Here is a 9,897-nt window from a genome sequence, read left to right on the forward strand (position 1 = left end):
ACAAAGATAAAGAGCAGGGGAAAAGCTCACAATGAGCCTAAACAATATCACCGAAGCTCAACTAGCACCAACCAGCCCAATAAATCCTCCTCAGACAATGACTGAAAGAACACCATTGTGAAATAAAACAATTATCCCAAATTGACCTATATTGGTCTAAGTTTTTTTTAATTTTTTATTTTGATCATAATGGCTTACATATCTTTCACAGTAGTATTTTAAGTACATATTTTGGTCTAAGTTTTTTTGTTTGTTTGTTTGTTTTTTTGTTTTTGGGCCACACCCTGCGGTGCTCAGGGGTTACTCCTGGCTGTCTGCTCAGAAATAGCTCCTGGCAGGCATGGGGGACCATATGGGACACCGGGATTCGAACCAACCACCTTTGGTCCTGGATCGGCTGCTTGCAAGGCAAACACCTCTGTGCTATCTCTCCGGGCCCTTGGTCTAAGTTTTGATCATTCCATTTTCCTTTGTGTTGTAACAAACATATGAAGTAAATGGATTTGTGCCTACAAGGGAGCAGGATGGGGTGGTGTATGGGAAAGTGGTAGGGAAAATGCACACTGGTGGTGGGACTGATGTTGGAACATTTAGTTTTTGGGTCACACCCAGTGACTCTCAGAGGTGACTTCTGTCTATGCGCTCAGAAATCCCTCCTGGCAGGCACGGGGGACTGACTATACGGGATGCCAAGATTTGAACCATGGTCTGTCCTGGATCGGCTGTGTGGAAGGCAAATGCCCTACTGCTGTGCTATCCCTCAGGCCAGATGTTGGAACATTTAATCCCTGGATCAACTGAATTATGAAGAACTTGGAAAATCATGTGTTATGTAAAAAAAATTTTTTTTAAAGATAAAGTTCCAGGGAAGTTCAAGAGAACAGATGAAGAGAGTCCACAGAGGAGTGAGCAGAGTTAAAAGACCCCAAAAGAGAGAGTGACAGTCTCCTCTCCTGGTGACTAACCTCAGCAGGCAGCATGTGTCATCTCTATGCTTAAAGAGGTTGGTGGAAGCAAAATGACCAGAACTCAGTGGGACCTGAAATTATTTGAAAAAAAAAAAAATTGGGTGGATTTTAGGTCGAGGAGCCTAACCTTTGGAAGCCCAAGGGAGAAGCTGGGACAAGAATAAAGAGTGGGTGTGGGCAAAGTACCTTATTGCCAGATTCTAAAAGACTTGTCTGTTCTTTCTGCTGTAGAAAGAATGAATGCTAAAAAGGATTTAAGTGGGGCGGAGAGATAGCATGAAGGTAAGGCATTTACCTTGCATGCAGAAGGTCAGTGGTTCGAATCCCGGCATTCTATAGGATTCCCCGAGCCTGCCAGAAGAGACTTGAGTGTAGAGCCAGGAGGAACTCCTGAGCACTGCCAGGTGTGACCTCAAAACCAAAAACCAAAAGAAAAAAGAAAAAAAGGATTTAAGTGAGAACTGACTACAATATGAGAGAGAGAGAGAGAGAGAGGAGAGAGAGAGAGAAAGAGAGAGAGAGAGAGGAGAGAGAGAGAGAGAGAGAGAGAGAGAGAGAGAGAGAGAGAGAGAGAGAGAGAGAGAGAGAGAGAGAGAGAGAGAGAGAGAGAGAGAAGGGACCGGAGCTATAGCACAGTAGTAAGCCGTTTACTTTGCACGTGGCCAACACAGGACGAACCCTTGGTTCGAATCCCGGCATTCCATATGGTCTCCCGAGCCGCCTGCCGGAGTAACTTCTGAGCTTAGAGCTAGGAGTAACTCCTCAATGCCATCAGCTGTGACCCCCCCCCAATAAAAAAAGAGAGCCTAAATTTAGGTGGGTGCAGGAAACATGTTTATTTGTCTTGCTGAGGGACCACTTTTGGTAGTCTGGAGGGATCAAATATGGTGCTGGGGAAACAACCTAGTCCTAGATCAACTGCATGCAACGGGGAGGCTGAAATGTTATTCTCATTATGAGCTTCAAGATAGGAAGCATGAGCATGACTATGATTTGGGAATTTGTCAGTAATGCAAGTTCTAAAGACAGAAAGATGGTCCAGGAAATAGGCACTTGCATATGGGGCTGAGTTCTGATGGAATCCCTGGCATCATATATGGTCCCCAAGCTAGCCAGAGATCACTCCTGAGCACAGATCCAGGAGTAGTGCCAAGTACAGCTGGATGAAACCAGTTGAAGCCACACCTCACAAACGCCGCAACAACAAAATTTTTTTTGACATCAAAAATTTTAGTACCATCAACCATTTAGAAACACACCAATGTATACATCAATGTGGGTTTGAAGCTACCTAATGTTCAGAAACAAAACATAACAAATAGATTAACTAGTAGCATATACCACTTAATAAGCCTTCCAACAATGACTTAATGGCCTCATTGGGAGGCACAATAATTTTTACAAATTTTCTTTTTGTAAAAAAGAAATACTTTTTTTTTTTTTTTGGTTTTGGAGTCATATCTGGCGGCGCTCAGGGGTTACTCCTGGATCTACACTGAGAAACTGCTCCTGGCAGGCTGGGGGACCATATGGGATGCCGGAATTCAAACCATCCTGAGTAGACTGTATGCAAGGCAAATGCCCTACCGCTGTGCTATCACTCTGGCCCCATTTTTGCTATACTTTTATAATTTCATTATCACTCAATTGTAAACAAACAACATTAAATATATTATTTCATGCCTGCCAATAGGGCAGTCTTGGAAATGACTGGGAATTTGTAGATAATTATGGAAGAAATTTGACATTGGTGGTAGGATTGGTATCAGGGCATGAAGTGGCAAAAAAAGAATGCATTAGGAGAAACTATGTAAAACAGTAACTTATAGTAAAAAATGCAAACTCTTGGGTTCTGTTACAGACAACTGCATCACAAGTTATGAAAGTGGAACATAGCAATTTATTACATAAGTCTTTTCAGGTGATACAGGTATGTGTTGAAGTTGGAAAACCACCGACTTAGAAGTGATTCCTGAATCCCATGTTCAGTCAGGATTTTTGGGAAGTCATCAATTCCACCTATTTTCATTGAGTGTGGTTTGGCATTTGCAGGACAACTATTTACAACTGTCCAAGTTGGCAGAGTACAATTGCAGAGCTCATCGTTCAAATAGATTTTGATGTCCCTGCTAACAGAGAACCGGAAGAACCAGGAGGAAATACCATTCACTTCGCTAATGAACATTTCCAGAAACAAGCCTGCATCTATAGGGAAAAGACCAACCTGATCATTTAAATCTTGAGTCACAGAGAATATAGCACAAAAGGTTGAGTCCACACTTTGTATCCTGGAGCTTCGAATGTATGCCCCTGAGACCTCATAATCTCCTAAGCATTGCCTGGAGCCACCCTCTGCACCTCTCTAAGAGTAGCCCCAAACTATGGTGGGTCTGACTCCAAAACAATTACCAAGAATACTTTTTTTGTTTGTTTTTGGTTTTTCGTTTTTTTTTTTTTTTTGGCCACACCCAATATGCTCAGGTGTTACTCCTGGCTATGCGCTCAGAAATCGCTCCTGGTTTGGGGGACCATATGGGATGCGGGGGGATCAAACCATGGTCCATCCTAGGCTAGAGCATGCAAGGCAAACACCTTATGCCCTGCGCCACCGCTCCGGCCCCTGCCAAAAATACTTTAGTCTTCGAATAAATTGATGTGTATTGAAAGAGTCCACCGCCCTGATAAGGAATTGTGTTGGAGAAACTGTTTATTTCATAAAGGAACAGGTGAATTCTCTTTTAAAAGTAACCAGAGAGATTTTGATGGACTGAATGCAAGCTTTGTAAGAGGCCAAGTTTGATCTCTACATGGCCCCCAAGCACTTACTGGGATTGGCCCCCAAGTACTACTGGATCATCCCACCTGAACACAGAGATGAGAGTAGCTCCTGAATATCTCCAGGTGTTGCTTCTTCCCCCTAAAATAAATAGCCATCATTTTAAAAGAATCTAAATATTGAAAACCAAGAAATTGGCTAAACAAATAATGTTTTCTAAAATATAATGCATAATGTTATAGTAACATTGTAATGAAATTAAGCATTTCATGTTTAATTTTTAAAATGTATAATGGCATATTAAATATGATTCTATTTTTTATTACATGAGCATTACATATGCATAGAAATATCTGGAGAGACATGTTTTAAAAGTCAACAGTGCTTTTCTCTCAGTGATATGCTATATGGATTTTAGTTCTCTAATTTACTTGTACATAATACTTTTTCAACATAAAATGATATATAAAATTTTGTTTAATATAAGCAAGAGAGGACAGGGAAAAGGCTCAAAGGGTTGAAGTGTGCCACATCCTCTAAATAGCAATGTGGTCCCACACACCAAGCATCATGTTGTCAGAATGACCCCAGTACTGCCAAATGTGGGTACCCTACTACCCCAAATTATCTGACAGAAGATATTTTCATTTTAAATACTTTAAAAGTTATATGCCCATGTAACTAAATTACTTTAAATAAGGTTGAAGACTGCTTTTCCCCAAATGTAATCTCCTGTATCACTTTCTCCCTTTTTCTTTGTCTTTTTTTCCTTGTTAGTTTTTTTTGTTGTTGTTGTTGTTGTTGTTCATTTGTTTGTTTTTTATTTTAGTTTTTGGTTTTTTTATTTGATTTGTTTTTTGCTTCTTTTGGGTGGTACCTGGCAGCGCTCAGAGTGTGCTCCTGGCTTATGCTCAGAGGTCACCCATGGTGGGCACGGGGGACCATGTGGGATGCTGGGATTTGAGCCACCGTCCTTCTGCAGGAAGGACAGACTCCTTGCCTCCTGGCCCCACTTTATTCCTTTAATTACATCTTTTATTTAATCTTTTTTTTTAAAAAAAAAAACAACTTTTTTCTTTAGATATGGGTGAGTATATATATATTTTTAGTTTTTGTTGTGTGTCTGTTTTCTTCTCTCTCCACCCCCAAATCCACCAGCAATATAATATAGCACCACTTCTTCCTGCAAAGGCATATTTAAAAAAGGGGAAATTCTATGTGTAAAAACAAGCTCTTATCTACTAGGGATAAGAACTCATACTTTTTACAGCACAGGGGCATCTCCCACCCTGAACGTATGTCATGTGGAACCAACTTAGACCCCAGGGAATTAGGCACCAACCGTCCAGCCTTGACTCCTGGATCCCAAACATAGAAACGACAAGAGTTCTCCAAAACAGCTCCAGGAACCAAATCCCCTCCAGGGCATCCATAATGCTGCTCTGACACCAACATGCGCCAGTATGACAACGAGGAAATGGGAACAACTTGATCTAAGAGCAAGTTGTTCTTCCTCACCAGCCAACGATAAGACAAAACCAGAAGACAAGTCGCCCTTTGATCTGTGCAAAAGCCAAGATCACTATCTACAGATGACTGGTTGTTACAACCAGGACTGGACAGTACACATCCCGGGACCAACAACAACAACAACAACAAAAAGCTCTAGCCCAGCTTTTGATCTATGATCTGTTCAACAAACAAGACCTCCAATTCCAGAGGTCTGACTGAGACAATCGCAATTGAAAGGGTCTTCCGGAAACATAACAAAAGACTCTATCCCAGGCTCTATCCTAGAAGCAGTATAATGACCAAGACCATCAACTACAGAAGATGGATTAAAACGACACTGAAGAAGCAGAACTGCTAGAACCACAAAGAAAGACTTCATCATAAGCTCCATTCCTTGAGCTGTACAGACACAAATATCTCTAGATACAGAGGTCTGATCTTACATACATGACGAAGCAGAAGTCTTTCATACACCACAAAAGCACAGAGGGGATAGTAAATGATCAGGCAAGGAGCCTATAGTTAATCTCATGACAGTATACTTCAGGGGTGGAGAAACCAAGGGAATTTCCTCTCTAATATCCCCAATAGTTACTGTGCCTATGCAGGGGGGGGGGGAAGAAAAAAAGCACAAAATAATCATTTTATCCACATATATATTGATTGATTGATTGATTGATTGATTGATTTTTTGACTTCTTTATTTTGGTGTAGATATTAAAGTTGATGGCTCCAATTTTATTTTATTTTATCCTATCTTTCTCTTTCTTTTTGCACTCCAGCATGGTTTGATTTCAGGACCAAGACTATTGTGCAGTGCTTGTCCTTATTGTTGTAGTGCTCACTGGATATTTAATTTGTTATTTCTTTCTGTATTGTTGTGGTGTTTCAATTACCTTTTTCATGTCCTCTCTTAAACTGAAGTTGAAAGCCTCTAGAAGGACTCTGCCCATTTTCAGTGTATTTTATTTTTCTTTTTTTTATTTTTTCTATCCCATTCTACTGTTTTTCTTTCCTTCAAACAAAACAACATAACTTGAATTACCTAGCTCCACCCCTCAATTAGAGGGGGAAACAAGGGAGGTATCAGGGCCAAACAGATATATGATCACTAATAGTAAGCTAGACAAAGAGGGGACCACCTACTCTAGCAGCCCGGGGGGTGCTGGTGGGGGATATGGTTGCAGGAACGAAATGGGAATGGAGGGAGGACAAATTTGGTGACGGTTATTCCCCTGATTCAGTGTTAATATGTACCTAAAATACTACTGTGAAAGATATGTAAGGCAATATGATCAAAATAAAAATAAAAAAAATAAGGTTGAAGAGATGTTAACTCATTTATAAATTATGTGACAGTGGCTTAATAAGAAACAGAATGTCCAATATAAAAGATGGCTAGTCATAAACTGTAATCTATAATAAAAAATACAAATGTTTCCCAAAGAAAGCAAAAAATGTAACTTTCCAGTAATCAAAGAAAGTTGAAAGCAAGACATCATTCTTGCTTGTCTGATTGGCAAAGATTAGAATGTAAAGTCCACAGTTTTACGAGATGAAAAATAAATATCTTGTCATAGTTTAATATGGGGCAGGAGGCACACTTGGCAGTGCTCAGGGCTTAATTCCTGGACCTTGGCTCGAGCCCCACTCCTTATGTTTCTCTGGGGATCTTAGATGGTGCTGAGAATGAGCTGAGACCAGCTGTGTACAATGGGCAAGCACCTTAACCCCATACTATCTCTTCAGCTCAATTTGTTTTGTTCTTACTTAGCTCCTACAGGTCTGTTTTATTGGTGTTGGTTTGCAGGGTCTGAGCCATAGCAATAGTGCCCCGGAACTGCTTATGACTCTGCTCAGGCGTTAATCCTGTAGGTGCTTGGGGGAAGATATGTGATGCCTGGGATCAACAAGAATTAGCAGCATTTAGGATGATTAACTATTTGTGCTATATCACTGACCTCTCAGTTAATTATTTTGGAGGCATGCCAAACCAGGCGATGCTCAGGGGTTACTTCTGGCTCTGAGCTCAGAAATCACTACTAGCAGGCTCATGAAACATATGGGATGCTGGGAATCAAACCCAGGTTGGCTGCGTGCAAGGCAAACAAAATGGCCTACTGCCATGCTATCACTCCAGCCCCTATTATTGATTTTTTTTTTAATTTCTAGAAGGGCCGGAGTGATAGCATGGTGGTAGGGCATTTGCCTGCGTGCAGCTAATCTAGGACAGACAGTGGTTCAAATCCCTGCATCCCATATGGTCCCAAAATCTGCCAGGAGTGATTTCTGAGCACAGAGCCAGGAGTAGCCCCTGAGCATCACCAGGTGGGACCCAAAAGTAAACAAACAAGCAAAATAAAAACAAAACAACTTTCTAGAAATACTTTTCTCAGAATGAAGCCCAGAATTTCAAGTTGCCAAGGGAAACCCTTTAATGGCCAAAAAATGTTTGAAATACAATTTCAAAAGACAGTGTTTCTTCGAAGATGACAAAACCTATGGCTTAACTTTTTAAATTATAATTGAAACCCCTGGGTTGCTTAGCTGAAAATGTGGAAATCGGGGCCGGGCGGTGGCGCTAAAGGTAAGGTGCCTGCCTTGCCTGCGCTAGCCTTGGACGGACCGCGGTTCGATCCCCCCATGTCCCATATGGTCCCCCAAGCCAGGAGCAACTTCTGAGCACATAGCCAGGAGTAACCCCTGAGCGTTACTGGGTGTGGCCCAAAAACCAAAAAAAAAAAAAAGAAAAGAAAATGTGGAAATCACAAAAAATAGATGCATAAATACGTAAATAAACAGATAGATGATAGATAGATAGATAGATAGATAGATAGATAGATAGATAGATAGATAGATAGATAGATAGGTAGGTAGGTAGATAGATAGGTAGGTAGGTAGGTAGATAGATAGATGATAGACAGATACACACTAAAAGGTTTATGGGCCAGGAAGAAAGCTCAAAGGGCAGAAGCACATGCTTTGCATACAATCCCCATTCAATCTTCAACACTACACTGTCCCCTGAGAATCACCAGGGATCTGGCCTAAGCACAGAGCTAGGAAGAGCTCCTGAGCACCACCATAATCCAATCCCACTCCCCAGTAAAAAAAAAAATTAAATTAAAGTTTAAATAAGAAATGTAGGTATACCACTCCGAGGGATATACCTAGGAACACTAAAACACAGTACAAAAATGCCTTCTGTACACCTCTATTCACTACAGCACTATTTACAATACCCAGAATCTGGAAACAACCAAGATGCCCTTCAGCAGATAAATGGCTAAGGAAACTGTGGTACATTACACGATGGAATACTATGAAGCAATTAGAAAAATGAAATCATGAAATTTGCTTATACATGGATGGATTTGGAGACTATTATGTTGAGTGAAATAAGTTAGAGGGAGAGAGATAAACACAGAATAGTCTCAGTTATCTGTGGGATTTCAGAAAAAGAAAAGACATTATTGTAATAATACTCAGAAACAATAGAGATGAGGGTGGAAGGACCAGCCCACTATATGAAGCTTACCACAAAGAGTGGTAAGTAACATTAGAGAAATAACTACACTAATATCTACCATGACGATAGGCAAGAAATACAATGCCTGGGCCGGTGAGGTGGCACTAGAGGTAAGGTGTCTGCCTTGCAAGCGCTAGCCAAGGAAGGACCTCGGTTTGATCCCCTGGTGTCCCATATGGTCCCCCCAAGCCAGGGGCAATTTCTGAGCACTTGGCCAGGAGTAACCCCTGTGCATCAAACGGGTGTGGGCTGAAAAACCAAAAAAAAGAAAAAAAAAAAGAAAGAAATACAATGTCTGCCTGGAATATAGGCAGGGGGCAGGGGGAGGAAGGAAATGAGGGGCATTGTCGGCAGGAAGGTTGCACTAGTGAAGGGGGGTGTACTTTTATGACTGAAACCCAACTGCAAACATGTTTGTAATCATGGTGCTTAAATAAAGATATTATTTAAAAAAAAAAAAAGAAGAAAGAAATGTAGGTAGAAAAATCTGGATTCTAGGATCCACCAGCATTTCTGAACATAGAAACACAGGCAAGTACCCACTGGTGAAAAGAACACTTTACTGCAAGCCTGACTTTTGGAATCAAAGACCTCAGCAGTAACAACGATCCTGCAAATTCCAACCTACTAACAACAACATTTTAAACATCTCTGCCATGGAGAAAGCCCTAGAAAAAACTACCTGACTTTTTCAGTCTTCATCCAACTGTCCACCCTGACAAGTTGGCAGTGAAACTAGAGCACAATACCAGCCATGATCATGCTTTGAAAAGTCTAAATACCAAAGTAGAGGAAGCTATTATTATCAGTTCATTCCCTTTGGAGGCAGAGCACTGGCATTTTAAAGAGGGCCAGAAACAGAAGGAAATACTTCCAGAGCGAGTTATCTTTAGGTAGTCTTAGATAGGAGAGATAGCATGGGTCAGGCGATTGCTCTCCACATGCCAAACCACAAAGGAGATTGTACGACAGCCAGGGCCAGACATATCACATAGGTGATGAGCGGGTAGAAACATAAATCAAACTTTTTAGAATGCAGGGAATGCTTCTGATGCCTTAGAAAAAAAGCCTGCTTTTGACAAAAGACTTCTTCGATCCCTAAGGACCCCAGG

Source organism: Suncus etruscus, chromosome 3 (genome assembly GCF_024139225.1).
Source record: "Suncus etruscus isolate mSunEtr1 chromosome 3, mSunEtr1.pri.cur, whole genome shotgun sequence".
Taxonomy (NCBI): Eukaryota; Metazoa; Chordata; class Mammalia; order Eulipotyphla; family Soricidae; genus Suncus; species Suncus etruscus.